At 45.2% G+C, this 27,315-nt stretch overlaps 1 pseudogene; it reads left to right on the top strand.

Annotated features, from left to right (window-relative positions):
• Positions 1 to 27,315, top strand: part of LOC129051216 (cytospin-B-like) — a 93,653-nt pseudogene continuing 66,338 nt past the window's right edge.

A 27,315-nucleotide genomic window follows, 5' to 3' on the forward strand; every position in this document is an offset into this window, starting at 1 on the left:
CTGATCGCTGTGGGAACTTTGTTGTTAAACCGACCAGGGAACTTTCCTTTTATTTTAAGTGGAAAAAGATTATTCATACCTGAAGGAGATGTGTAATCGCCAAGCAGAACAGCTAAACAGAACCAGCCTAAAGCTGCAAGAAACATCATCAGAGAGTGATGCAGAGATCAAAGACATGAAAGAAACCATGTTTGCACTGGAAGATCAGGTGGAACAGCACTGGGCTATCAAGTTACACAGTACTCAACTTACCAGTGAGCTAAAAAATAAGTGGGGTCAAGCCCAGGTGAAATGTGGAATGGGAGTGAGTAGGACACTAAAGAACCCAGCAGCAGTGGGTGACTGTGGGAAGGTTTTTGACCGTGTGTTGGCTGGGGTTTATGAAGAGTCTTTCGTTTGAGTGTGCTATAATCTCCCGGGAAGAATGTCACCTAAGAAACAATCATTAATCTCTTAAACTAAGTTGAAAACTGGATAACAGAAGAAAAGAGTAAGCAACGTAAGTGACTGTGAAAAATAGCAAATGCTTTGTTGTTTGTTGTTTCTGTTGTTGTTTTAGAGAGAAGGTCTCAGTCCTGTTGCCCAGACTGGAGTGCAGTGGTGTGACTATACTCACCACAGCCTCAAACTCTTGGGCTCAAGCGATCATCCCAAATCAGTCTCCCAGAGCACTGGGATTACAGATGTGAATCACTGTACCCAGCCACAAATGTTTCTTGCCTGTGCTAGATGTGCTGTGTGTGAGCCATGCTGCTGCCACTGTCTCTAAGCAGCCTGATGGGCTTGGAGGCCACAAGTTGGGACACTTCAGCTGTGACTGTGTGAGAGTTCACAAGGACTCTTCCTAAGGACATTCTGTGGGGTAGGAATGCATTATTCAGAAGAAATAACTTGCCAAGCATTGATACTGTGTTGTCACCAAGCATTGACACTGTGTTGTCTCTTGGAGCTGATAGAGATGGATGATAGGTGTCAGAGTGGATGAAAAATGTGTGCTCTTGGTCTAAGGAAGAAAACAATTCCTGCATGTGTGCCATTGATGGTAGGATATCAAGTAACTTACAGATGTTGGCCACTTAGTTGCTGAAGAGGCATCATTATGTGGCTTATGAGCTCATTGTTTACTTTGACTTGGGAAAAGAAATTTTTAAAAGGGATTAAACGTTGCCTGCTTTGTCCAAATGAGCCTTATCAAATTATCACATCTAATGTGCTTCGCTTTTGTGACAAAAGACTTAATGGACATGGCCAGGTGTGGTGGCTCACGCCTGTAATCTTAGCACTTTGGGAGGTCAAGGTGGGTGGATCACCTGAGGTCAAGAGTTCGAGACCAACTTGGCCAACATGGTGAAACCTTGTCTCTATTAAAAATACAAAAATTAGCTGGGTGAGGTGGCAGGTGCCTGTAATCCCAGCTACTTAGGAGGCTGAAGCAGGAGAATCGCACAAACCCAGGAGCTGGAGGTTGCAGTGAGCTGAGATCATGCCATTGCATTCCAGCCTGGGCAACAGAGTGAAACTCTGCCTCAAAAAAAAAAAAAAAAAAAAAAGATTTAATGGACAAAGCATTTAGGTCACACCAACCATTACTAAGAATAGCCTGGTCAGTTGCCTGAGAAGTTCCCCACACCGTGCAGCTGATCCTTCGTATTCACAGATTCACAGATTGCACATTTGTGAATTCACCTGCTTGCTAAAATTTTTTTTTTTTTTTAGATGGAGTTTTGCTCTTGTTGCCCAGGCTGGAGTGCAGTGGTGTAATCTCGGCTCACTGGAGGTTATCCTGCCTCAGCCTCCCGAGTAGCTGGGATTACAGGCATGCACCACCATGCCCGGCTAATTTTGTATTTTTTTAGTAGAGACGGAGTTTCTCCATGTTGGTCAGGCTGGTCTTGAACTCCCAACCTCAGGTACCACCTGCCTCGGCCTCCCAAAGTGCTGAGATTACAGGCATGAGCCACTGCGCCCAGCTGCTCAAATGTATTTTAACCCTCAAATCAACACACAAAGCACTTCCACAGAGTCATTTTTGTCATTTTTGGACATGCACAGAGAAGTGAAAAAGTTGAGTCATCCAGTGCTTATGCTCCCCACTGAGGTCAGACAGACACTTTACCTTCTCATACTGTACGTGTGTCTTTTCCATGGTCTGTTTAGTACCGTGCTTTTAGCATTTTTTTTGCTTGGTTTTGGTGACTTCACTGTTTAAAATGGCCCCGAGTGCAGTGCTGCAGTGCTGTCCACTGTCCCTAAGCGCAGGGAGGCTGAGAGAGACCTGCAGAGAAAACACGTGTGTTAGGGAAGTTTCTTGAAGGCGTGAGCTCCTGTGCTGTTAAGCCTGAGTTACTGAATTGACAAGACAGTGCATCAGAGAAAGGGAGAGGAAGTTTGACAATATGTATGTAAAGCTGCCCTGACATGCTAAAGGGACATCTGTAGAGTGTGATGCAGCTGTGGAAAAGATGGAAAAGCAGCCAAATTTATGGATTCGTGAGAAGACAGCCAATTTTAAAAAGCAGTGGGCAACATTATTGTGAGACTGAAAACCAAAGACATGTACGTGCACATCGCCTAAGGTCAGGAAAATATTAAATCCTTCTTGGCTAGTGCTGGTCGGCTCCTAGGTTTCAAAAGGCTGTAAGGTGTGAGAACGGTTAACGTTGCAGGCAAGGCAGGTTGTGCAGATCAGCAGGCTGAGGAAGAATTTAAAAATACTTGCTCAGTGTTAGGAAGAAGGAAATGGGAAGAATGGGTTTCCACTGCTGATGAGACTTGCTTGTTTTATGGAGATATTGCCAGATGCAACTCTGTGCACAAACCTGAAAGTTGACTGTGTATTCCAGATATTGATTAGTTGGTTAGAGTGAGAGTTGACAGCACCTGCCTCATTTCTTCTTGAACATGACACACAGTAGAACTGTGGAACCTCAGCATTCAGTGTCGGTGCCATCCAGGCTGTTCTCAGGATACAACTGAAAACCTGGATGCCATTATCGTCAGTGTATCCTTCCAAACCCAGCACCATGATTGAGAAGAAAAGTCAAAGAAGACAAGTTCTGTTCTGTTTGTTTTTGTTTTTGTGATATTTTGCTGTTGAGAATGGGGTTGTATTGTCCCTAAATCCTTAAAAGTCAGCACAGATACACCAAGAAAACCAGTGTATAATTAATGTCCACAGCAAAATTTAGGCCCACCCCTGTGGTTATATCATCATATATCCAAGACTGAACAATAACCCAAGCCATCTTTTGAAAAGCTGTTAAACTTTTTAAAAGGATTTTGAAGTATTATTCAGATATCTTTTTGCTCAGAGACCCCGAGACACACGGATCCAGCCCTAGACCGATCACTCCTTCCCATGAGATCCTGATGGGAGAGAAATGGACTGAAAAATAAAAGGAAATTAGGGAGTGTTTTCTACTCAGCAGAATGATCCCAGACGCAGACTTCCAGGCCCACTAGAACTAGAACTGCTGGGGTAGGACCTGCCCACAAGCATCTTTTTAGCCTTCTCTGGTGATTCTGATTCACAACCTTCATAGAAAACTGCTCTAGGTTATTCCATTTCTTTGTATCCTCTTTTATTTCATTGAGCAGTGGTTTGTAGTTCTCCTTCAAGAGGTCCTTCACGTCCCTTGTAAGTTGGATTCCTAGGTATTTTATTCTCTTTGAAGCAATTGTGAATGGGAGTTCACTCATGATTTGGCTCTCTGTTTGTGTGTTATTGGTGGATAAGAATGCTTGTGATTTTTGTACATTGATTTTGTATCCTGAGACTTTGCTGAAGTTGCTTATCAGCTTAAGGAGATTTTGGGCTGAGACAATGGGGTTTTCTAGATATACAATCATGTCATCTGCAAACAGTGACAATTTGACTTCCTCTTTTCCTAATTGAATACGCTTTATTTCCTTCTCCTGCCTAATTGCCCTGGCGAGAACTTCCAATACTATGTTGAATAGGAGTGGTGAGAGAGGGCATCCCTGTCTTGTGCCAGTTTTCAAAGGGAATGCTTCCAGTTTTTGCTCATTCAGTATGATATTGGCTGTGGGTTTGTCATAGATAGCTCTTATTATTTGAGATACGTCCCATCAATACCTAATTTATTGAGAGTTTTTAGCATGAAGAATTGTTGAATTTTGTCAAAGGCCTTTTCTGCATCTGTTGAGATAATCATGTGGTTTTTGTCTTTGGTTCTGTTTATATGCTGGATTACATTTATTGATTTGCATATATTGAACCAGCCTTGCATCCCAGGGATGAAGCCCACTTGATCATGGTGGATAAGCTTTTTGATGTGCTGCTGGATTCGGTTTGCCAGTATTTTATTGAGGATTTTTGCATCGATGTTCATCAAGGATATTGGTCTCAAATTCTCTTTTTTGGTTGTGTCTCTGCCTGCCTTTGGTATCAAGATGATGCTGGCCATGCTCATGGGTAGGAAGAATCAATATCGTGAAAATGGCCATACTGCCCAAGGTAATTTATAGATTCAATGCCATCCCCATCAAGCTACCAATGACTTTCTTCACAGAATCAGAAAAAACTACTTTAAAGTTCATATGGAACCAAAAAAGAGCCCGCATTGCCAAGTCAATCCTAAGCCAAAAGAACAAAGCTGGAGGCATCATGCTACCTGACTTCAAACTATACTACAAGGCTACAGTAACCAAAACAGTATGGTACTGGTACCAAAACAGAGATATAGATCAATGGAACAGAACAGAGCCCTCAGAAATAATGCCGCATATCTACAACTATCTGATCTTTGACAAACCTGAGAAAAACAAGCAATGGGGAAAGGATTCCCTATTTAATAAATGGTGCTGGGAAAAGTGGCTAGCCATATGTAGAAAGCTGAAACTGGATCCCTTCCTTACACCTTAGACAAAAATTAATTCAAGATGGATTAAAGACTTAAACGTTAGACCTAAAACCATAAAAACCCTAGAAGAAAACCTAGGCATTACCATCCAGGACATAGGCATGGACGAGGACTTCATGTCTAAAACACCAAAAGCAATGGCAACAAAAGCCAAAATGGACAAATGAGATCTAATTAAACTAAAGAGCTTCTGCACAGCAAAAGAAACTACCATCAGAGTGAACAGGCAACCTACAAAATGGGAGAAAATTTTCGCAACCTACTCATCTGACAAAGGGCTAATATCCAGAATCTACAATGAACTCAAACAAATTTACAAGAAAAAAACAACCCCATCAAAAAGTGGGTGAAGGACATGAACAGACACTTCTCAAAAGAAGACATTTATGCAGCCAAAAAGCACATGAAAAAATGCTCACCATCACTGGCCATCAGAGAAATGCAAATCAAAACCACAATGAGATACCATCTCACACCAATTAGAATGGCAATCATTAAAAAGTCAGGAAACAACAGGTGCTGGAGAGGATGTGGAGAAATAGGAACACTTCTACACTTACAGTTGTTGGGACTGTAAACTAGTTCAACCATTGTGGAAGTCAGTGTGGGGATTCCTCGGGGATCTAGAACTAGAAATACCATTTGACCCAGTCATCCCATTACTGGGTATATACCCAAAGGACTATAAATCATGCTGCTATAAAGACACATGCACACGTATGTTTATTGTGGCACTATTCACAATAGCAAAGACTTGGAACCAAGCCAAATGTCCAACAATGATAGACTGGATTAAGAAAATGTGGCACATATACACCATGGAATACTATGCAGCCATAAAAAATGATGAGTTCATGTCCCTTGTAGGGACATGGATGAAACTGGAACTCATCATTCTCAGTAAACCATCGCAAGAACAAAAAACCAAACTGCATATTCTCACTCATAGGTGGGAATTGAACAATGAGAACACATGGACACAGGAAGGGGAACATCACACTCTGGGGATGGTTGTGGGGTGGGGGGAGGGGGGAGGGATAGCATTAGGAGATATACCTAATGCTAAATGACAAGTTAATGAGTGCAGCACACCAGCATGGCACATGTATACATATGTAACTAACCTGCACATTGTGCACATGTACCCTAAAACTTAAAAGTATAATAATAATAAAATTAAAAAAAAGAAAACTGCTCTAGGTTAGAGCATGAGGACCTATTGAGGAATTTCAGCTTGGTGACTGACACCATCAGATTTAAACTCGAATGACTCTGATAGCCATATGGAGAGAATTGGAGGCGAGGAGAACGAGGGGCTGCAGGTGTCCTTAAGTAGGGAGAGTCAGGCAAGCCACCAGGGAAGATGTTAAATGTACACATCCTCGGGTTCTGTCTGCGCTTGAAGAGTCTGCCTTCAGGTGTCTGGAGTGTGGGACTAGAACATCGGTGCTTTTGAAAAGCTTCACCAATGATTCAGAGGCTTAACTGCCATTGAGACCCATGACTCTGGAAAGTGCTTTACAAACCACAGGAGGAATAAGCAGTCATGTGCTCTATTATGTGAAAGCCTCTATCTCACAGCAATAAAGGACACTCAGGATGATTGTGTGTGAGTGCGAGGGAGGCCGGGCTCGGTGTGCAAGTGTGTGTGGCCATGGAGGCCTCTTCCCGTAGTGCTGCTATTTGGTTGTGCATCCTGTCTGCTGAGACTGTAACCTCAGTATGCACCACGTATTTTTCAGATCATCGTGTTCCCTATCTTGGAGGAACTTACTGCTTCCAGCCCCTCTTTGCGGGGTAAATTGAAATTGCTAAATGTTGCCTTTAGAGTAGAATGCATTTAGAGTAGATTTGAACACCTGCTGTGACATGTGGAGCTGCCCGTTTGCTACCTGACTTATCTTCTCTCAAGAGTCTCACAACTCTTCCAAGGCCTGTCTGAATTGTTTATTTCTAGGTAATGTGATCAAGCTGGAGAAACAGAAGTCAGATCTGGGGAGGCAGCTAAAAACTCTAACTGAGCAGATACAGGGGAGATGTGGCGGGAGCCTTCACCACCATCTTCCTATAAATTACCCCCTCCGAGGTCTGGATCACTCTCTCTATCCTGCTTTATCTTGGAACATTTTCATGACATGGGCCCTGAAACTGTAAATTCTTGCCAGCAGGAAGTAAAATCAAAGCAGTCATTTGTTGTCAGGATGGAGAGCTCTCATAACCTGAAGGTGTAATTTCCACCAGTGCCTTTTCCTAGCAGCAAGACACTGTGAAAGCAGGGCCTCACTAAGCACTGCTGGCTGTTCTTTCTTGGTGACTGACACAGGGGCTCTGGAGTCTCTGCCCAGGCACCAGCCCTGACAGGCATCTGACACAGGGGTGGGCTCTGGCATTTTCAGAAGGAGACCATGGAATGGAGGTGGTTCCAGCCGGATCTGCAGACTGTGGTGGCAGTGACCAGCAATGTCAAGTGAGAAGCCCAGCAGGAGCTGGGCACTGTGAAGAGGAAACTGCTGAACTGCTGGAGGAGGAGAAGGAGGAGGAGAATGCCTGGCTGCAGAAGGAGCTGGGGGATGTGCAGGGCCGCGGCAGGGTGGTTCCCAGCAGAGCTGCCCCTCCGTGAGTCTAGTGGGCACCCAGGCCATGCTTGCTTTTCACTTAATCACTGTGCGTGGGGCTCCCTGGTGGGGATGAGACACTTCATGTCTCTCTGTGCAAGGCTCTGCTGTTTCTTTTCTGGGATCAGTCTGCGTTACCAGCGCATCACTAGGAACATTCCGTCCAGTGCCCAGTTTCTGCCATGCTTAGCAGCATAAGGGGCTGCTAAGCTTCTTACTTACATATGAAGGGCAAGTTCTAGCCAAGTATCCCGCTAGGCTTAAAGAATAGAAGTCCTGTCTAGGATGCTCCTTGAATCTTAGTATTTATTAGTGCAGGGAGTGCACACTAATAAATACAAACCCACCACCTTGCACAGGTCACTCCCATGCAGTGGGAAAAGCTGGAATCACTCCCGAAGGGAGGAGCCACCATATAAGGACACATTCCTCCTGGCCCAGGGATGTGCCTACTTATTGACAACACCCATGGGCTACTTCAAAAGGCCTTGACATAACTCACTTTATTTTAAAAAGAGTGGAAAACATGCATTTGGCTGATGTATGACATTCCCTCTGCTCTTGACGGGAAGAAACACACAGCCTGTCAGCCCAGAGAGCTCTGCTAATAGTGACATTTAAGAGTATTTGGGACTACAGTTGCACCAGACAAGATCATTACTTTATAGCCGGACCTCTACCCTCTGGCCACCAAAGGATGTGGATTTTAGCAAAACTAGATTTTGCAGTGTTCCCTATTGAAACAGCAGTGAGGCCATTCTGGGTGGCCTGTGTGTCTACTGTTGTTTGTTTGCCTCTGTCTTGCTTCCCTATTGTCTGTCATTGGAAGAAGATCCCAGTCAGAACTTGTGTTGCTTCACATGGACGTTATTTTAATGATAAATGGTAAAAAATAAGTCCTAAGTTTCTATGGTAGCCCTGAATAAGCAGGTTCTTGTATGAGCTGCTGCATTTCTTATGTATACTGTGAGACACAGGCCATACCATGCAGTGTGAACTCTGGTATTCTAGGAAATCTCTGCATGCATCCTGGCAGTTTAGGACTCCCTATGCTGCATCCTGCATCTTCAATCTTAACGTCACTGTTTTTTTAAACACAGAATTTTCTTTTTTGATTTTCCAGTGGTTTGCAACATTACTTTCTCAATATAGCAGTTTAATCCCTTACCACAAAACATTTCAAAATTTTGGAACTGACACCAATGAGAACATGTCATGGTACTGAAATCAGGCATCATAATGATTTTGCCTGTCATTGCATTTGACAGGAAGTCAGACAAGTGCCAGTGATGGTTTCTTGTCTGATTTTGCACTTCTCTGGCAAGCTGTCACCTCTGAAGAGTTGACTATTGGACAATTACTTGCTCATGGCTCGGTCACTTCTGGAACCTACCCCATGAGCAAGAACTAAAACCAGTTCACACCCTCCAAGCTCCAGAAGCCAGCCAGTGTTTCCATCTTGGCTGAATGAGTTCTTGATTGAAACTCAATTTGACTTTGGCAGTCATCTAATAAGAACTCAAAAGTCATCCTTGGTTCAGCCACAGCAAAAGAACTTGCAGAACATTCTCTGATGAGATCTTCCAAGTACAGCTGAGAGAAGGTAAGAACACCCAAAAAGCACCTGGATCCTGACACGAGATTGCCTGGTTCTTAAACTCTGTTTGCCCCCATGGGCACTCACAGGGATGGTTGCAGCCAGGCTGATAGGCATGAGATGAAGCGCCCAGGCAGGAATGCACATCAGCATTTATTACCGGAACTCAATGACTACACAGTGGAATATTATCTAACTCATCAATGATCCTCAGCCCTGTTACACTTTCAGAAATATTTTTATTTCAGAGTTAGAATAACTGATGTTAAGGTATGTGGGGAAGGAAGGTGGTAGCCTCATCTTTGCAGCCAACCAGCAGTATCTCATTCTCAGCCTCATCTTTGCAGCCAACTAGCAATATCCTATTCCTAGCCCCATCTCCTGCTTCTGTTAAAAGAGGTGAGAAAAGTGAGTAGTTTTCTTTTTTTTTTTTTTTTTTTTTTTTTACAATATCACTAAACTTTATTTCAATTTCATTAGCTCTTTCTGTTTTGAAACAAAGTCTTTCTCTGTCACCCAGGCTGGAGTGCAGTGGCATGATGTCCACTCACTGCAACCTCCACCTCCTGAGTTCAAACGATTCTCGTGCCTCAGCCTCCCGAATAGCTGTGACTACAGACATATGCCACTGTGCCTGGCTGATTTCTCTATTTTTTTTTCTTTTCTTTTTTTTCTTTTTATTTTTTTTATTTATGAAGTATTTATTGATGATTCTTGGGTGTTTCTCGGAGAGGGGGATATGGGAGGGTCATAGGATAATAGTGGAGAGAAGGTCAGGAGATAAACACATGAACAAAGGTCTCTGGTTTTCCTAGGCAGAGGTCCCTGCGGCCTTCTGCAGTGTTTGTGCCCCTGGGTACTTGAGATTAGGGAGTGGTGATGACTCTTAAAGAGCATGCTGCCTTCAAGCATCTGTTTAACAAAGCACGTCTTGCACCGCCCTTAATCCATTTAACCCTGAGTTGACACAGCACATGTTTCACAGAGCACGGGGCTGGGGGAAAGGCCATAGATCAACAGCATCCCAAGGCAGAAGAACTTCTCCTAGTCAGAACAAAATGGAGTCTCCTATGCCCACCTCTTTCTACACAGACACAGCAACAATCTGATCTCTCCTTCCTTTCCCCACACTTCCCCCGCTTCTTTTCAACAAAACCGCCATCGTCCTCATGGCCCGCTCCCGATGGTCGCTGTCTCTTCAGAGCTGTTGGGTACACCTCCCAGATGGGGCGGCCGGGCAGAGGTGCTCCTCACTTCCCAGACGGGGCCGCCGGGCAGAGGCGCTTCTCACTTCCCAGACGGGCGGCCGGGAAGAGATGCTCCTCACTTCCTCCCAGACGGGGTGGCCAGGCAGAGGCGCTCCTCACCTCCGAGATGGGGTGGCCAGGCAGAGGCGCTCCTCACTTCCCAGACGGTGTGGCGGCTGGGCAGAGGCGCTCCTCACTTCCCAGATGGGGCAGCCAGGCAGAGACGCTCCTCACTTCCTCCCAGATGGGGTGGCAGCCAGGCAGAGGCGCTCCTCACCTCCCAGACGGGGTGGCCAGGCAGAGGCGCTCCAAGTGAGTAGTTTTCAAGGTCCGTTTAAGCTCTGCTATTCTCTGGACTGGTTGGTCAGCTGACCTTTCCCTGGTGGGAGAGTCAGAAATTCCTGTGCTAGCCTTAGCATCTTTCTGATGCAATCCTGTCAACCTCTTTGACACAGTGGTTTCCCCACTGTTGATGAGCAGTGCAAGACAGAGTCTTCTCTAACAGCAGCGGAGAAAGACCTCTGCATTTACTGTGTTTGTTTATTTCTCTTGTTCTGAAACAGTAAATGCTGTTATTTCAGGGTGACTTACCTAATTCTTACAGTGTTTATGTAACACCAGTAAACATCCATAGAAAACATCTTTAAAAGAGATCATTAAACACACCTAACATCTGTGCCTAATTAATGCTATTGGTATCTAAATAGAAGGTCTGTGATTCGAATGTGTTTTGCCTGCACCACCAGTTCTTGGGTTGTCCCCTCTCGGAGGTGAGCAGTGTGGCAGCACAGCATGTGCAGACTCCGCTGGAATTGGCTTAACTCCGTGTGTGCACATCAGTGTCAGCCCGAGCGTCACTGCATGTGCCCGCACTGCCCTCTGTGTTGCTCTGATGGCTCTAATGGATCACAGCCGCTCAGCACATGTTCTCCAGCTGCTGTGGAGAGGGGAAGGGCAGAAGTTGGAGGTATAGATTCTTGGGTCCCTAAGGTCCCTTTTCAAGCTCTCTTGCTGTAGATGCTCTCGTACTGAGTCCCTGTCCCAGGTGGAGGGGGCCCATTCCGCTGAGGATTCCTAAACAGTTTCTGAACAGACTTCACCGTAGCACCCATGACCAACAGGGGCTTCTGGCATTTAATTTGGCCCTTAATGTAGAACCTGGTCCTCTCATATCCTCTTACTGTAGCCAGCATTATCTGTTGACTCACATAGTACTTTTTTTTTATAGTTTACATTTATGACATAGATACACAGTCTGTAATTCTAAATAGCTGTGTCTGCCTCGCTGTTCCCTAACCCGCATCTTTACAGATTTGAACAGTGTGGACATAAGCTTCTCTTAGGCCTTTAGGATTTTTAGGTTGAAATTATGCAAGAAAAAAAGTTTCTTGGCCTTGACAGTAGAGGGAAGCACAAGCCTCTCTAAATTCTGGAGGGGCCTGTGGTGTTCATCATGGGCATCTCTGCTTCACCACACAGTTCTTTGTTGGAGAAGTTCTGGTTGGAGGAGCCTAGTACAGGCATTTGTAGTCTGACTTTTTTTATGTCCGAAAACCTTTGGCTTCCAAAAAATTGGAACAGTAGGAATTAAAACCCATTGGTCTATCCTGGACATTAGCTTGTCCCTGTAGGACAGTGTAAGCTGGAAATTCTTGCGTTTGTGAACTAAGACCGTGTTTGCCTTAGGTAACTCCTTTACAGCCTCTCCCTCCCCATTTCTATTTTCACCTCTCCGTGGGCTCTGTCAGCTAGCAGAGCATTTGGTGGAAGAAAGACAGCTCAGCTCTTCCCATGATTGGGAGCCACAGCTATCTCTATATGAAAGGGGGAATGTGTAGAAGAGAAATTGCCTCTTTACAAAGAGTCCAGGTGTCTCCTGGTAACATTCACTGTTTCTCGGAATCATTGCCTTTGAGTCTCTGCTTTTTGTCCACATTTTGGAATCAGCTCACTGCATGATCAAAGATGATCCTTCACTCTTTTTTCTTTTTCTCAGAAGCTTCAGCAGTCTTTTATTTGGAGAATAAAATGAAGTTGTACTGAAAAAACAAAGTACAGGTCTCTTGAAGAAGAGTTATTTGCAGCTGGAATATTGAGAGGGCACAGTGGCAGAGCAGATCTGAGTAATGCTTATTCTGAAGAAGTCAGAAAGTTTGGCTTCCTTCTGTGGGGTCTTGATTGTGCCTCTTCACGCAGGGTCTGACTTCATTACCTCATCTGAAACTAAGTGCCACTAAGCTTTGGTTTGATTTCCAGAATCTTGCTGGGCTAAACACAAGTAGATGTTTCGTTGATTGTTGGGAATAGGCCCCCAAAATCTGGCCATAAACTGGCCCCCAAACTGGCCATAAACAAAATCTCTGCAGCACTGTGACATGTTTGTGATGGCCGTGACGCCCACGCTGAAGGTTGTGGGTTTACCAGAATGAGGGTAAGGAACACCTGGCCCACCCAGGGCAGAAAACCGCTCAAAGGCCTTCTTAAACCACAAACAATAGCATGAGCGGTCTGTGCCTTAAGGAGAGCATGCTCCTGCTGCTGATAACTAGCCAGAGCCCATCCCTTTATTTCAGCACATCCCTTTGTTTCCCATAAGGAATAGTTTTAGTTAATCTATAATCTATAGAAACAATGCTTATCACTGGCTTGCTGTCAGTAAATATGTGGGTAAATCTCTGTTCGAGGCTCTCAGCTCTGAAGGCTGTGAGACCCCTGATTTCCCACTCCACACCTCTATGTTGCTGTGTGTGTGTCTTTAATTCCTCTAGTGCCGCTGGGTTAGGGTCTCCCGACCAAGCTGGTCTCAGCAGTTGATCATAAAGGATGCTGTTAAGCCAGATAGGTAAGCATGGTGACAGTGGCAATAGAAATCTAATGGAAAACGGTTGAATGACAACTACACCAAAAGCCTCATGGATGAAACTCACCCTGGAAACTTAGTATTCAACACAGAGCAATCCACAATTTTATGTGGATTTTAAACTTCCAGAAATGTGATTTTAAACTTCTGGAAATACCTGTGTTTGTGAAGATCCAAATCCAATTCAGCAACCTCCATCAGGCAGAAACCTCCTGCAGTTCTCAGCATGGAGCTATTAGCTATCCAAAGGAAAGCTAGTATCTATCTTATCCAAAGGATTAGACAAGGCAAGAGTTACTGTCTAATAAAAGGAAAATTAGGAACAGGAATGCTCTTTAAACTCAGGAAGATGTTTTGGGGTGTCAAACCAGACAGCACAGAATCACTAGAAACATTAGCTTGATGTGAGAAAGAAGAGACATTGATATCTTCTGTGTAAAAATAACTTAAATACTTGCGAGTACGACTGCATATTCTGGGAGCTCTTTATCTCGTATTCAGAGTTGTTGGGATGATTTAAAACTCATTTGCTGGATGTTTTTAAATATAAACAGTAAGAAAACTGCAACCTCAACTTAAAAGGCATCACTGTATTTGCACCCCACATTTTGTCCTATCTTTACTTCAGGTACTGCTGAGTATTTTTATCTGTAAGCATTTGTAAAATGCTAAATATTATTATACAGAAGCTCATCTGCTGCTTGAGGATTTTTTTTTTTTTTTTTTTTTTGAGACGGAGTCTCGTTCTGTCGCCCAGGCTGGAGTGCAGTGGTGCAATCTCAGCTCACTAACCTCCATCTCCTGGGTTCACGCCATTCTCTTGCCTCAGCCTCCTGAGTAGCTGGGACTACAGGTGCCTGCCACCACACCCAGCTAATTTTTTATATTTTTAGTAGAGATGGGGTTTCACTGTGTTAATCAGGATGGTCTCGATCTCCTGACCTTGTGATCTGCCCACCTCGGCCTCCCAGAGTGCTGGGATTATAGGCGTGAGCCACCGCGCCCGGCCTGCTGCTTGAGTTTTAATCACCAGCTATGTTTCTGCAGGGCCTTTATGTCATTTTGTTCTACATTTTTTCATGAATATAGTTTCAGAGCTTCAAAGCCTCCTCAAATAATAGAATTTGAAGGAGAAACAAGCTGAACTTTAAATATAAGTTGTAGATAGAAGATTGAGCTGGGATATGAATTATTTTATTATTAGAACAAGAGGACGTGGAGCAAAAACACTAGTTTTGCATAAATTAATTTTTAAGCAAAACTGTAGAATCTCAGAAAATATAGTATGGACTTTTTAGTCTAGATGTGTCTTGTTGAAATTTAAAAATGAGTAGACTGGTGAATTAATGTATTGGATTTTTTCCTAATTATGAAGTAATATTTAGGTATACTGGTAGCAAAATGGAGATGTGTCAAGAAAAATACTAATCTTTCTCCTCCTTCAGTACTCACCCTGCAAGGTAATCACTGGTAACAGTGTGTATATTTTTTGTTAATCATAAAATGTATAGGCTTCATTTGTATATGTTTAAATATAAACAGGACTATGTTCTACACAGTATGCTGCACCTTCACTTTTTATTTCATGTAACGTGGGCATCCTTCCAGGTCAATACATACAAAGTGAACTCATTTTAAGAGCTGCATGGCCTTCCACAGGAGGGACGTGCCCTGGAATATTCAAATATTGTCTTACTAATTCCAGCAAGGTTATAGGTTTCTTTGTTACGAATAATGCTATAATACGCGTCCTTATTCATATAGTCCTATATAGTTGTGATTTTATTTTTATAGGATGAATTTCTAAAACTATGACTGCTGCTGTAGAGAATATACACATTTTTATCTTAATAGATGTCTCCAGGTTACTCACCTGACTGCTGTGACATTTCACTCTCTTTTTTTGTTTGTTTTTTTGAGACAGAGTCTCGCTCTGTCGCCCAGGCTGGAGTGCAGTGGCACGATCTTGGCTCACTGCAAGCTCCGCCTCCTAGGTTCACACCATTCTCCTGCCTCAGCCTCCCGAGTAGCTGGGACTACAGGCGCCCGCCACCATGCCCGGCTAATTTTTTGTATTTTTTAGTAGAGACAGGGTTTCACCGTTAGCCAGGATGGTCTCGATCTCCTGACCTCGTGATCCACCTGCCTTGGCCTCCCAAAGTGCTGGGATTACAGGCGTGAGCCGCCGCACCTGGCCGACATTTCACTCTTGATGAACGTGCCCATCTCTGCATAGTCTGAGCAGCCACAGAAAGCGTTGATCTTATTTTTGCCATTAGGATAAGTGAAAAATACTATCTTATTAGATTTTGATTTGTATTTCTCTGAGCATATTTTTATGTTTACTAACCAATTGTACTTTCTCTTCTAGAGTTGCTAGTTCAGCACTTTTGCCTATTTTTTCACTGAGCTGATTGTTTCTCATCAGTTTATAAGTCAGTATTTTATTAGGGATGTTGGGGTTTTTTGTTTCGTTTTGTTTTGGGGGGGGTTTTGTTGTTGTTGTTGTTTTGAGACAGGGTCTTGCTTTGTCACCCAGGCTAGAGTGCAGTGGCATGATCACAGCTCACTGAAGCCTTGACCTCCCAGGCTCAAATGATCCTCCTACTCAGCCTCCCAAATAGCGGGGACTACAGGCGAACACCACCATGCCTTCCTAATTATTTCAAATTTTTGTCCAGATGGGGTGTCACTTTATTGCCGAGGCTGGTCTTCAACTCCTGGGCTTGAGTGATCCTCCCACCTTAGTCTCCCAAATCACTGGAATTATAATTGTGAATCACTGTGCTTGCCCAAAGATGTGTTTTTATCCCCAGTGTGCTACAGGCCTTTGGCTTTAACATCTGTATCATAGAAAAGTTTATATTTTTATATAATGTTAATTGTTAGTGTTTTGTTATTTCTTTTTGTTTGAAGGTTTTCCCTCTCCAATCTTATTTGTTACAAATAAGCTATTAAGTTTCATTGTCTATTTTATGCGTGCGCACACACAGACACACACACAGATACACGCACACACACGCGCGCAGGCGTTTGATCCACCTTTCTTTAATCTGATGTGAGCTGTGCGTCTTTCTCTCCCGGTTAGATAGCTGGTTATGCCAGCACTATTATCAGAACCATCCTTTGTCCACTGAATTGAAATCCCACCTTTACATGGTTCATTTCATCTGCATTCAGAGAGAACTGCCCTAAATATGTCCCCATTTCTTTGTCTTTTGAGTTAGTTCTGCTTTAAAATATTAATGAGTTATTAGATTGCTTATATTATTTTTAACTCACTTTTCATTTTAAATTGTCATCTTTAATTTATGTCTTCTTATTTTATTGAACTTTAAGGTAGATACTATCAGTGTCAAATTGTTTCTGGTCATGAATTTACAAACGTTGGTCCTCTCTTGAGTGCAGTTTCCTCTTCACTTTGTATTATGAAATATTTGCATCGGCTGGGCATCGTGGCTCATGCCTGTAATCCTAGCACTCTGGGAGGCCTAGGTGGGTGAATCACCTGAGGTCAGGAGTTCGAGACCAGCCTGGCCAAAATGGTGAAACCCCGTCTCTACTTTAAAAAATACAAAAATTACCTGGGCGTAGTGGCACCTGCCTGTAATCCCAGCTACTTGGGAGGCTGAGGCTGGAGAATCTCTTGAACCCAGGTGGAGGTTGCAGTGAGCTGAGATTGTGCCACTGCACTCCAGCCTGGGCGACAGAGTTAGACTGTATCACAAAATAAATAAATAAATAAAATAATAAAAATTTTAAAAAGAAATATTCGCATCAAGCAGGGCATTATTTTGTTCATCACCTTCTCTTGCTGAAGCAGATCCAGGTGTGGCAGGGCCTGACGTTTGGCCCAGGTCAGTGTCTGGATCCTGTTCAGACAGTGCTTAGGATCTTATGACTGAAACGCGTTGGAAGGCTCTTGAAGGTGCATATATATTACATATTGAAAGGTAGAGAAGCTCAGGTAGAGTAGAGAAGGGTGAGTGCCTAATGGGGAAATTCACCTGTGCCCAGTTTGTTCTCTGCTTGGTGAGCCTGGAATACAGAGCCAACTCTCTGGGTCTACATTTGCATGCCCCTTGTCCATTTCAGATGCACACCATGGCTTTTCCTGCCCTGTCCCTTGTCACTACTGTCCTTTGTGTCTGGGGTAAACCAACCTTGGCCTCCTCAGATGTAAATTCCTCTTGTTCCTGATCTTTTGCCAGAATGCCCTGCATCTCTCTGGGCTTCTCATGCTCCTCACCAGCCCTGGCCTTCTAGGGTGGGGGACATTAGTGGAGGGTTTCCCTTATCTCTATTTTCTTTGGAAGGGATTTGGGGGAAAGCTCTTGGTATTTTATTTTAATTTCCCCCCCACCACATACTCTCTCTCTTTTTTTTTTTTTTTTTTTTTTTTTTAGTATTTATTGATGATTCTTGGGTGTTTCTCGGAGAGGGGGATATGGGAGGGTCATAGGATAATAGTGGAGAGAAGGTCAGGAGATAAACACATGAACAAAGGTCTCTGGTTTTCCTAGGCAGAGGTCCCTGCAGCCTTCTGCAGTGTTTGTGCCCCTGGGTACTTGAGATTAGGGAGTGGTGATGACTCTTAAAGAGCATGCTGCCTTCAAGCATCTGTTTAACAAAGCACATCTTGCACCGCCCTTAATCCATTTAACCCTGAGTTGACACAGCACATGTTTCACAGAGCACGGGGCTGGGGGAAAGGCCATAGATCAACAGCATCCCAAGGCAGAAGAACTTCTCCTAGTCAGAACAAAATGGAGTCTCCTATGCCCACCTCTTTCTACACAGACACAGCAACAATCTGATCTCTCCTTCCTTTCCCCACACTTCCCCCTCTTCTTTTAACAAAACCGTCATCGTCCTCATGGCCCGCTCCCGATGGTCGCTGTCTCTTCGGAGCTGTTGGGTACACCTCCCAGACAGGGCGGCCGGGCAGAGGCGCTCCTCACTTCCCAGACGGGGCCGCCGGGCAGAGACGCTCCTCACCTCCCAGACGGGGCGGCCGGGCAGAGGCACTCCTCACTTCCTCCCAGCCGGTGTGGCAGCCAGGCAGAGGCGCTCCTCACTTCCCAGAGGGGGCGGCCAGGCAGAGGCGCTCCTCACTTCCCAGACCGGGCGGCCGGGCAGAGGCGCTCCTCACTTCCCAGACGGGGCGGCCGGGCAGAGACGCTCCTCACTTCCTCCCAGATGGGGTGGCGGCCAGGCAGAGGCGCTCCTCACTTCCCAGACGGTGTGGCAGCTGGGCAGAGGCGCTCCTCACTTCCCAGATGGGGCAGCCAGGCAGAGGCGCTCCTCACTTCCTCCCAGACGGGGTGGCGGCCAGGCAGAGGCACTCCTCACTTCCCAGATGGGGCGGCCGGGCAGAGGCGCTCCTCCCTTCCCAGATGGGGCAGCCGGGCAGAGGCGCTCCTCACTTCCTCCCAGACGGGGTGGCGGCCAGGCAGAGGCGCTCCTCACCTCCCAGATGGGGCGGCCAGGCAGAGGTGCTCCTCACTTCCTCCCAGACGGGGTGGCAGCCGGGCAGAGGCACTCCTCACCTCCCAGACGGGGCGGCCGGGCAGAGGCGCTCCTCACTTCCCAGATGGGGCGGCCGGGCAGAGGCGCTCCTCACTTCCTCCCAGATGGGGTGGCGGCCAGGCAGAGGCGCTCCTCACCTCCCAGACTGGGCGGCCAGGCAGAGGTGCTCCTCATCTCCCAGACGGGGCAGCCGGGCAGAGGTGCTCCTCACTTCCTCCCAGACGGGGTGGCGGCCGGGCAGAGGCACTCCTCACCTCCCAGACGGGGCGGCCGGGCAGAGGCACTCCTCACCTCCCAGACGGGGCGGCCGGGCAGAGGCGCTCCTCACCTCCCAGACAGGGTGGCCAGGCAGAGGCGCTCCTCACTTCCCATATGGGGTGGCGGCCAGGCAGAGGCGCTCCTCCCTTCCCAGATGGGGCAGCCGGGCAGAGGCGCTCCTCACTTCCTCCCAGACGGGGTGGCGGCCAGGCAGAGGCGCTCCTCACATCCCAGACGATGGGCAGCTGGGCAGAGACGTTCCTCACTTCCTATACGGGATGGCGGCCGGGCAGAGGTGCTTCTCACTTCCCAGATGGGGCGGCTGGGCAGAGGGGCTCCTCACATCCCAGACGATGGGCGGCCAGGCAGAGACGCGCCTCACTTCCTAGACGGGGTGGCGGCGGGGCAGAGGCTGTAATCTTAGCAGTTTAAGAGGCCAAGGCAGGAGGCTGGTAGGTGGAGGTTGTAGCAAGCCGAGATCACGCCACTGCACTCCAGCCTGAGCACCATTGAGCATTGAGTGAGCGAGACTCCGTCTGCAATCCCAGCACCTCGGGAGGCCGAGGCAGGCAGATCACTCTAGGCCAGGAGCTGGAGACCAGCCCGGTCAACACGGCGACACCCCGTCTCCACCAAAAACACAAAAACCATTCAGGCGTGGCGGCGCGCGCCTGCAATCCCAGGCACCCGGCAGGCCAAGGCAGGAGAGTCACAGGAGCCCGAGGCAGGGAGGTTGCAGCGAGCCGAGATTACGGCAGCGCACAGTCCAGCTTCGGCAACAGAGGGAGACCGAAAAAAGAAGGAGAGGGAGACCGAAAAAAGAAGGAGAGGGAGACCGAAGAAAGGGGAGAGGGAGAGGGAGAGGAGGGAGAGGAGGGAGAGGAGGGAGAGGGAGAGGAGGGAGAGGAGGGAGAGGAGGGAGAGGGAGAGGAGGGAGAGGAGGGAGAGGGAGAGGGAGAGGAGGGAGAGGGAGAGGGAGAGGGAGAGGAGAGGGAGATGGAGAGGAGGGTCACATACTCTCTATTAGCAGAAATTCTTCAAAGTCTAGGCTTGTAGATGATACCTGACTACAAGATTTTTACCGTTTCTTTGATTCTTTTTGTTCAGATTTGTAGATGAAGATGCTTATGTTCAAATTGCCGTCTTATCCTGTTTGATTTTATTGTTGAATATGCTTATATTGAAATTTGAAAGTAAAATTCAGAAGATACTGTTTGACATCTGGAGACAGAGTACTTCATAATTTCTGCTCACAATAGAGGGACAAATTTCTCTTAGATTCATTTTGTGTAAAACCATAAGAAGTATTTAGAGAAAATTACACTCCAGGCAAGGGCATAGAATGAGCAAAGGCACAGAGGCAGGACATAAAAGAAAAAAAACTTCAGGTGGCTGGGTGTATAGTACAGAAACTAGACGGGTAGAGGGGACTCATGGGAGATCAATCGAAAGGCCTGGTACTGGGCTTCATCCAGGTGTTCAGGAAAGATCCCAGAAGGCATGAGCATGTGGTTGGCACAACCCGCCCCCTTCACAAATAGTAATCTGCCAGTTGTGAAGGTAGCAGTGGTGCCATGCAACACTTCCCAAATGGAGTTACCCTTGAATACTTAAAAAATCATCATGGGCTGGGCATGGTGGCTCACGCCTGTAATCCCAGCATTTTGGGAGGCCAAGGTGGATGAATCACTTAATGTGATGAGTTCAAGACCAGCCTGACCAGCCTGGCCAACATGGCAAAACCCTGTTTCTACTAAACATTAAAAAAAAAAAAAAATCATGTATAGGAGCTCACCTGTGCCTGGATCAGAATAAACAACATAAAGTGGTGTCTTGAGGAAGTAAAAGCTATAGACAATCACTGGCATTTGAAGACTCTGTTCTCTAATATAACAAAGAAAGCAACAAATTAGAGAGGTTAAATAAAAGTTTTAAAGGGAAATAATTACCGACATATATGTGTATGGTCTTAAATGACAAGGTAAGACATAGAAGGCAGACCAACGTTCATTGAGGAGGGCCGTGCACCTTGTTGTGCTCTGTGGAGACGCTGCCTGCTTATAGGGTGCGTGCATGTCACCTGCTGTGTGTGACACACCATCAGAAAGTCTGGCCTCCAAATGTTATTTACAGGTATGGGTTGCCACATTGTAAGAACAGATTATTGTACAAAAATAGGAATGTTGAAAGAAATATTGGGAATGTTTTTTCTTAAATATTATTATATTTTAAGAAGAAATACCATCAGCATTATTTTTGGAACCTTGTATACCTCTCACAGAACACTTGTGCACAACAGAAAATTTGAGAAAGGCATGGCCAGAGCTGGATTTGCATCCCAGATTTACCATTCATGAACCATCTGACCATCATCAAATTTTCCTCTAAAATAAGAGATAATATGTGGAGGTTTTGTGGAAAATTAAATTAGATAACATTTTTAAGACACATGGTAATGTGCCTGTCATATACAGTGGAGTTATACTGCATTAGTTTGTTCTCACTTTGCTATAAAGAACTACTTTGAGGCTGGGCACAGTGGCTCATGCCTGTAATTCCAGCACTTTGGGAGGCCAAGGCAGGCGAGTCACTTGATGTCAGGAATTCAAGACCAGCCTGGCGAACATGACAAAACCGCATCTCTACTAAACATACAAAAATTAGCCAGGCATGGTGGCACACACCTGTAATCCCAGCTACTTGGGAGGCTGAGGCAGGAGAATCGCTGGAATCTGGGAGGCGGAGGTTGCAGTGAGCTGAGATTGCCCCACTGTATTCCAGCCTAGGAGACAGAGAAAGACTTAGTCTCAAAAAAAAAAAAATTGAATTACCTGAGACTGGGTATTTTATAAAGAAAAGAGGTTTAATTGCCAGGCACAGTGGCTCACACCTGTAATCCCAGCACTTTGGGAGGTTGAGGCAGGCAGATCACAAGGTCAGGAGATCGAGATCATCCTGGCTAACACGGTGAAACTCCGTCTCTACTAAAAATACAAAAAATATTAGCTGGGCGTGGTGGTGGGTGCATGTAGTCCCAGCTACTCGGGAGGCTGAGGCAGGAGAATGGCGTGAACCTGGGAGGCAGAGCTTGCAGTGAGCCAAAATCACGCCATTGCACCCCAGCCTAGGCAACAGAGCCAAGACTCCGTCTCAAAAAAAAAAAAAAAAAAAAAGAGGTTTAATTGACTCACAGTTCACAGGTCACACAGGAAGCATGGCTAGGTAGGCATCAGGAAACTTACAATCATGGTGGAAGGCGAAGGGGATGCAGGTACATATTCACATAGCTGGCAGGAGAGAGAGAGTGAATGAAGCAGGAGGTACTACATACTTTCAAACAACCAGCTCCCTTGAGAACTCTTATCACAAGACAGCACTAGGAGGACGGTGCTAAACCATTAGAAACTGCCCCCATGAGCCAGTCACCTCCCACCGGGCCCCATCTCCAACAATGGGAATTACAATTCAACATGAGATTTGGGTGGGGACACAGAACCAAACCATATTATGTCTGCATATTTGTTTCAGTGAAATTTTCTGTTATTAACATAGTTTTATATGCTGGGGACAAGCAGAACACATGCTTCATTTTGTTGTGTTAAATGTGGCCCCTAAACACAAAGCAGCTATTTCATCAGTGGTGTAACTAAAGAAAGAGCCAACCTCAGTGGCTCATGCATGTAATCCCAGCACTTTGGGAAGCTGAGGCAGACGTATCGCTTGAGTCCAGGAGTTCGAGAACATCCTGGGCAACGTGGTGAAAGCTCATCTCTTAAAAAAAAAAAAAGAAAATTAGCCACGTGTGGTGGTGCACATCTGTAGTCCCAGCTACTCTGGAGGCTGAAGTGGGAGAATCACTTGAGGCTGGGAGATTGAGCCTGCAGTGAGCCGAGATGTTGCCACTACACTCCAGCCTGAGTGATCCACCTCGGCCTCCCAAAGTGCTGGGATTACAGGTGTGAGCCACCAGGCCTGGACACTAATAGTATTCTTTTTTTATTTTTATTTTTTATTTTTTATTTTGAGACAGAGTCTCTCTCAGTCGCCCAGGCTGGAGTGGGAGTAATCTCCACTCACTGCAACCTCCGCCTTCCAGGTTCACGTGATTCTCCTGCCTCAGCTTCCCAGGTAGCTGGGATTACAGATGTGTGCCACCACCCACGCCCAGCTAATTTTTGTATTTTAGTAGAGACGGGGTTTTATTCTGTTGGTCAGGCTGGTCTCGAACTCCTAACCTCAAGTGATCCACCCGCCTCGGCCTCCCAAAATGCTGGGATTACAGACATGAGCCACCATGCCCAGCCACCAATAGCATTCTTAATAACCATATTCTTTGGTTATTTAGTTCAGGCTTTGTTTTGTGAATGCCTCCTACACACATACACCTACACATACACCTACACATACACACACACACACACACACACTTGCTGTTATATAACATGGGAAGTATTTAGTGGGTATTTCTCTAATCTGCTTAAATGATGCAGGGCTTTCTCATACTGAGTGGTATTGTTCTAGCCAAGCAGACTGAGCATTTGAAATAACATCTTAGGATGCCCAAAGACAGGGGTACTGGAAATTAATTCTTGTGGCCTTGCTTTTTTCTTATACACTCTGAATGAGTCTATTTATCGTTCAGTAGAGAATGATAAATAGAATTTAGAGATGATAAATGATAAATAGATAAATGATAAATAGAATTTAGATGATAAATGAATTGTAGAGAAACTTAGATAACTAAAAGGAATACCTCAGCAGAATGTAGGCTTCTCTATTTTTTTCTTATTAAATTATCAAAGAAGGAAATGAACATGAATTATTTAAAATGATTGTCCTTGGAGGCCTTGGGGACCAAGTCATTTAAATGGACTGATAAGAAGGTGGCCCATTTTGTTTCTTGATGACGTTCCTGAGAATGGCTGGCACAGACAGAGGAGATTTTTTTCTCCTCAGACCTAACCTGATTTCATTCTGTTTCTGCATATTTGCCAACCTGATTTTATTCTGTGTAACATAAAGGGGAAAATGTGAAAACCAGTTCCTGTCAGTAAACCTTTAAAAATTATTTAAAAACCCAACCCCCTACAATTTGTTAAGTTCCTGATGGTTTCTTCCAATGAAGTTTTCAGTTTACTGATTTTTTTTTCCACTCAGAAGAAGGGGCTGTGAAGTCAAGAGTGTAAGACAGTGTGGGTTAACCGTTTTAAGTTCTGTTTCTGTGAAATGTATTCTATTCATGTTTACACAGCAACAGAGGAAAGCTTGGAGAATTAAGTACACCGTAAATTCAACCACAGAAGCTTATGAGTAGCTAGATTAACTTCAAAACAATCAGTAAATAAATATTTTAAACTTCCACTGACCTTTTTAAAATCTACTTCCAGATACGTTGTTTGAACTATTCTCATAAATTAGTCATCTTGCAAAACAGCTGTGACAATATGATATAATGAAGAGAGCAATGATTTAGCAATCAGAAGGTTGGGAGTCCTTGTCTTGGCTCATTCACAGGGAGATCACATGACATGCCAAAGTCCCCTAGATGAGGAAGCCATGCATGAGAAGATTGAGGATTGGGTCAATGATATATCATAAAAGACTTTCTATGAGTCTGTGCTTAAACTTAGAAACCTCACAAAGAACACACCAGGGAATTTGGGTGAGAGCAAGAGCTTCACCTCATGCAGAATTGCAGTGTTATTTTAGAGTTGTGTTATGACTCAGGCTTAGAAGACAGAATGTCTGAGTCAGGATTCTGTTGTGTATAATGGATTGCACTCTCGTTGGCTTAGACAGAAAAGCGTTAAATGGCTTGCAGAATTGTTGGGAGGGCTGAGCTTCCAGGGGCAGCTCCCAAAGTCTCCACACAGAATTGGACCACCAGGGAACCTGCTCCCTCCACCAGGACAGAAGCCTTAACTTCAGAAAGCTGCCCACCCAATTGGAAAGCTGCCACCTCAGTCACCAGCACCAGAAGCATCTTGTCTCTGCTACAGTCTCTGTGCACATAGTGAACGCCCTGTGCCCTGCCTCTCTCCCCCTGACTCAGTTGCCACTCCGGGTCTCGCCCTAGTCTTTCTGATGGTGAAACTTAAATCACACCCAAAATCCCAGCTGCAGGAGAGCTCTGAGATTTCATCTTTCCAGCCTCTGTGTGCTACGTGGGGTTTGGAGCATTTGCCAACAAGCCAATCCACTGCATTCACCATTGACAATAAGCAAAATATTTATGATCAGTAACATTTGCATTTTTTCACAATTTGCAGCATACAGGCTTCTTAATTAGAGCTAATGTCAAGTCATTCTACATATAAAAATATCATTTTTGACCATTTCTCAAGAAACAGCTTTTTAAAAAATTGAGAGCAATGCCTACATTATTTCCTAATTCAAAGCTGGTAGAGAAAATAGGATGTTAAATTTAGAATTTCCCTTCCAGCTTTGTTTATTTTCTCCACATCAGCTCTGTTTTCCTCTGTGTCTTTTTCTCCCATGGAGACATCATCCACCTTTTCAGTCTGATTTGACCTTTGCCGTGCAGACCTGTGGATGAAGAGCCAGAGTCCCCCAAGGTCGATGCTGCTGGCCAATGGCCTGGTGTCTGTGTTAACAGAACACCTCCAGCGCCCTCAGAGCCCATGACCACCATAAGTCACTCATCAAGTCATTTGACTTGCGATGCCCTGGTATTTAATCATTTTTTTCTATAAGCAAAGTTCCAAATTCAAACTTTGGCCCGACATATCAAACGTTTCTCGACTCTACCCTGGCCCCACATTGTTACAACCGCAAGGGCACTTTCCAGGTACTACCACATGCAGCTACTGCATGCAGGAGCCTGGCCAAGGCTCCGGGGAGGCACTGATGGAGAGCCTGACTCATAACACAAAAGCAGCCTCTTCCTCTCTACCTCTTCCTCCTCTCCAGTTCTTGTCTTGCCTCATTTCTTTTCTGCCTCTCATAGCCATTAAAGTCAGGTCACTACTATTTGCCATTTTCTTATCTCATGAGAAATAGCACGGTCAGCCAGAGGCTTCATCTCCAAGGAAACCAGGCGTCACAACTGTGCACCTGACCCTTTTGTAGGCACCCTTTGGCCATCCCCATCTTGCAGCCTGCTAGACATTTTTCTCCCTGGTCTTGTATGTGAGCACCTGTGTTGATCTGTCATTTCTGATCTTGGTGTGCTCCCAGGTTTCCTGGAATTTTCTGATAGACTCACAATACCCCTTTAGTCATGTTTATCTTCATATATGAGAAAGATGCATAGCTATACTTCATACATATACTGTACACATAAAGATAGCAAATAGAAGAAACAGAATATGCATCTGTCCACTGTAACAGTATCTTTCTTCCTGGACTGCAATGAACATGCCATTGTATTGAAAGACTCTAGTAGGCTGGGCACGGTGGCTCATGCCTGTAATCCCAGCATTTTGGGAGGCTGAGGCGGGTGGATCACGAGATCAGGAGATCGAGACCATCCTGGCTAACATGGTGAAACCCCGTCTCTACTAAAAATACAAAAAATTAGCTGGGCGTGGTGGCGGGCGCCTGTAGTCCCAGCTACTCAGGAGGCTGAGGCAGGAGAATGGCGTGAACCTGGGAGGCGGAGCTTGCAGTGAGCCAAGATTGCCCCACTTCACTCCAGCCTGGACAACAGAGCAACACTCTGTCTTAGAAAAAAAAAGGCTGTAGTAAAAATTAATCCTAGAATGTACCCGGTTATTATCTCTGCTAAAATAGTTTGCAATTAAATTAAATGAAGATTAAACTACACGTATTGAAAGACGTGAAAGCCCAGTGAGTGAGTCAGTGAAGATGGGAAATGAATTAACAGTCACAGTTTGTGCAAGAACTTTGCTGTTCCTTCCTCCCCTAGGCACCTCATTATTAAACATATTCGTTTTACTCAGTTGTCCTACATCTAGGACTGGCCTCCACTCAGCTAACTCCTCCTCCCATCTCATTTCTCCAATTCAGCTCTAGTCCAGGGGAGAAAAGGATAATAAATATCACACTAAACGCCATAGAATACTTCTCAAGTCACCAAAGAGGTAAATCAAAAAGTATTATTTGCTATTTTGAACTGGAACAACATGTAAATGTTCCCATCTCTTTTCTTGGCAGGTGGAACTGGACAGAATACTTCTGTCCATAAGGCCCTTAGAAGCCCCTTAAGCGAAATACCAATGAGGACCTCCCCAGCAGCTGCTATCTCTCCTGCCAGGTAGATGAGCCCCAGGAATAACCACTGCTTATGGTTTGTTCTATATCCTTCTAGATGTTTTTCTTTATACATATGTGTGTGTGTGTGTGT

This window comes from Pongo abelii, chromosome 19 (assembly GCF_028885655.2).
Source record: "Pongo abelii isolate AG06213 chromosome 19, NHGRI_mPonAbe1-v2.0_pri, whole genome shotgun sequence".
NCBI lineage: Eukaryota > Metazoa > Chordata > Mammalia > Primates > Hominidae > Pongo > Pongo abelii.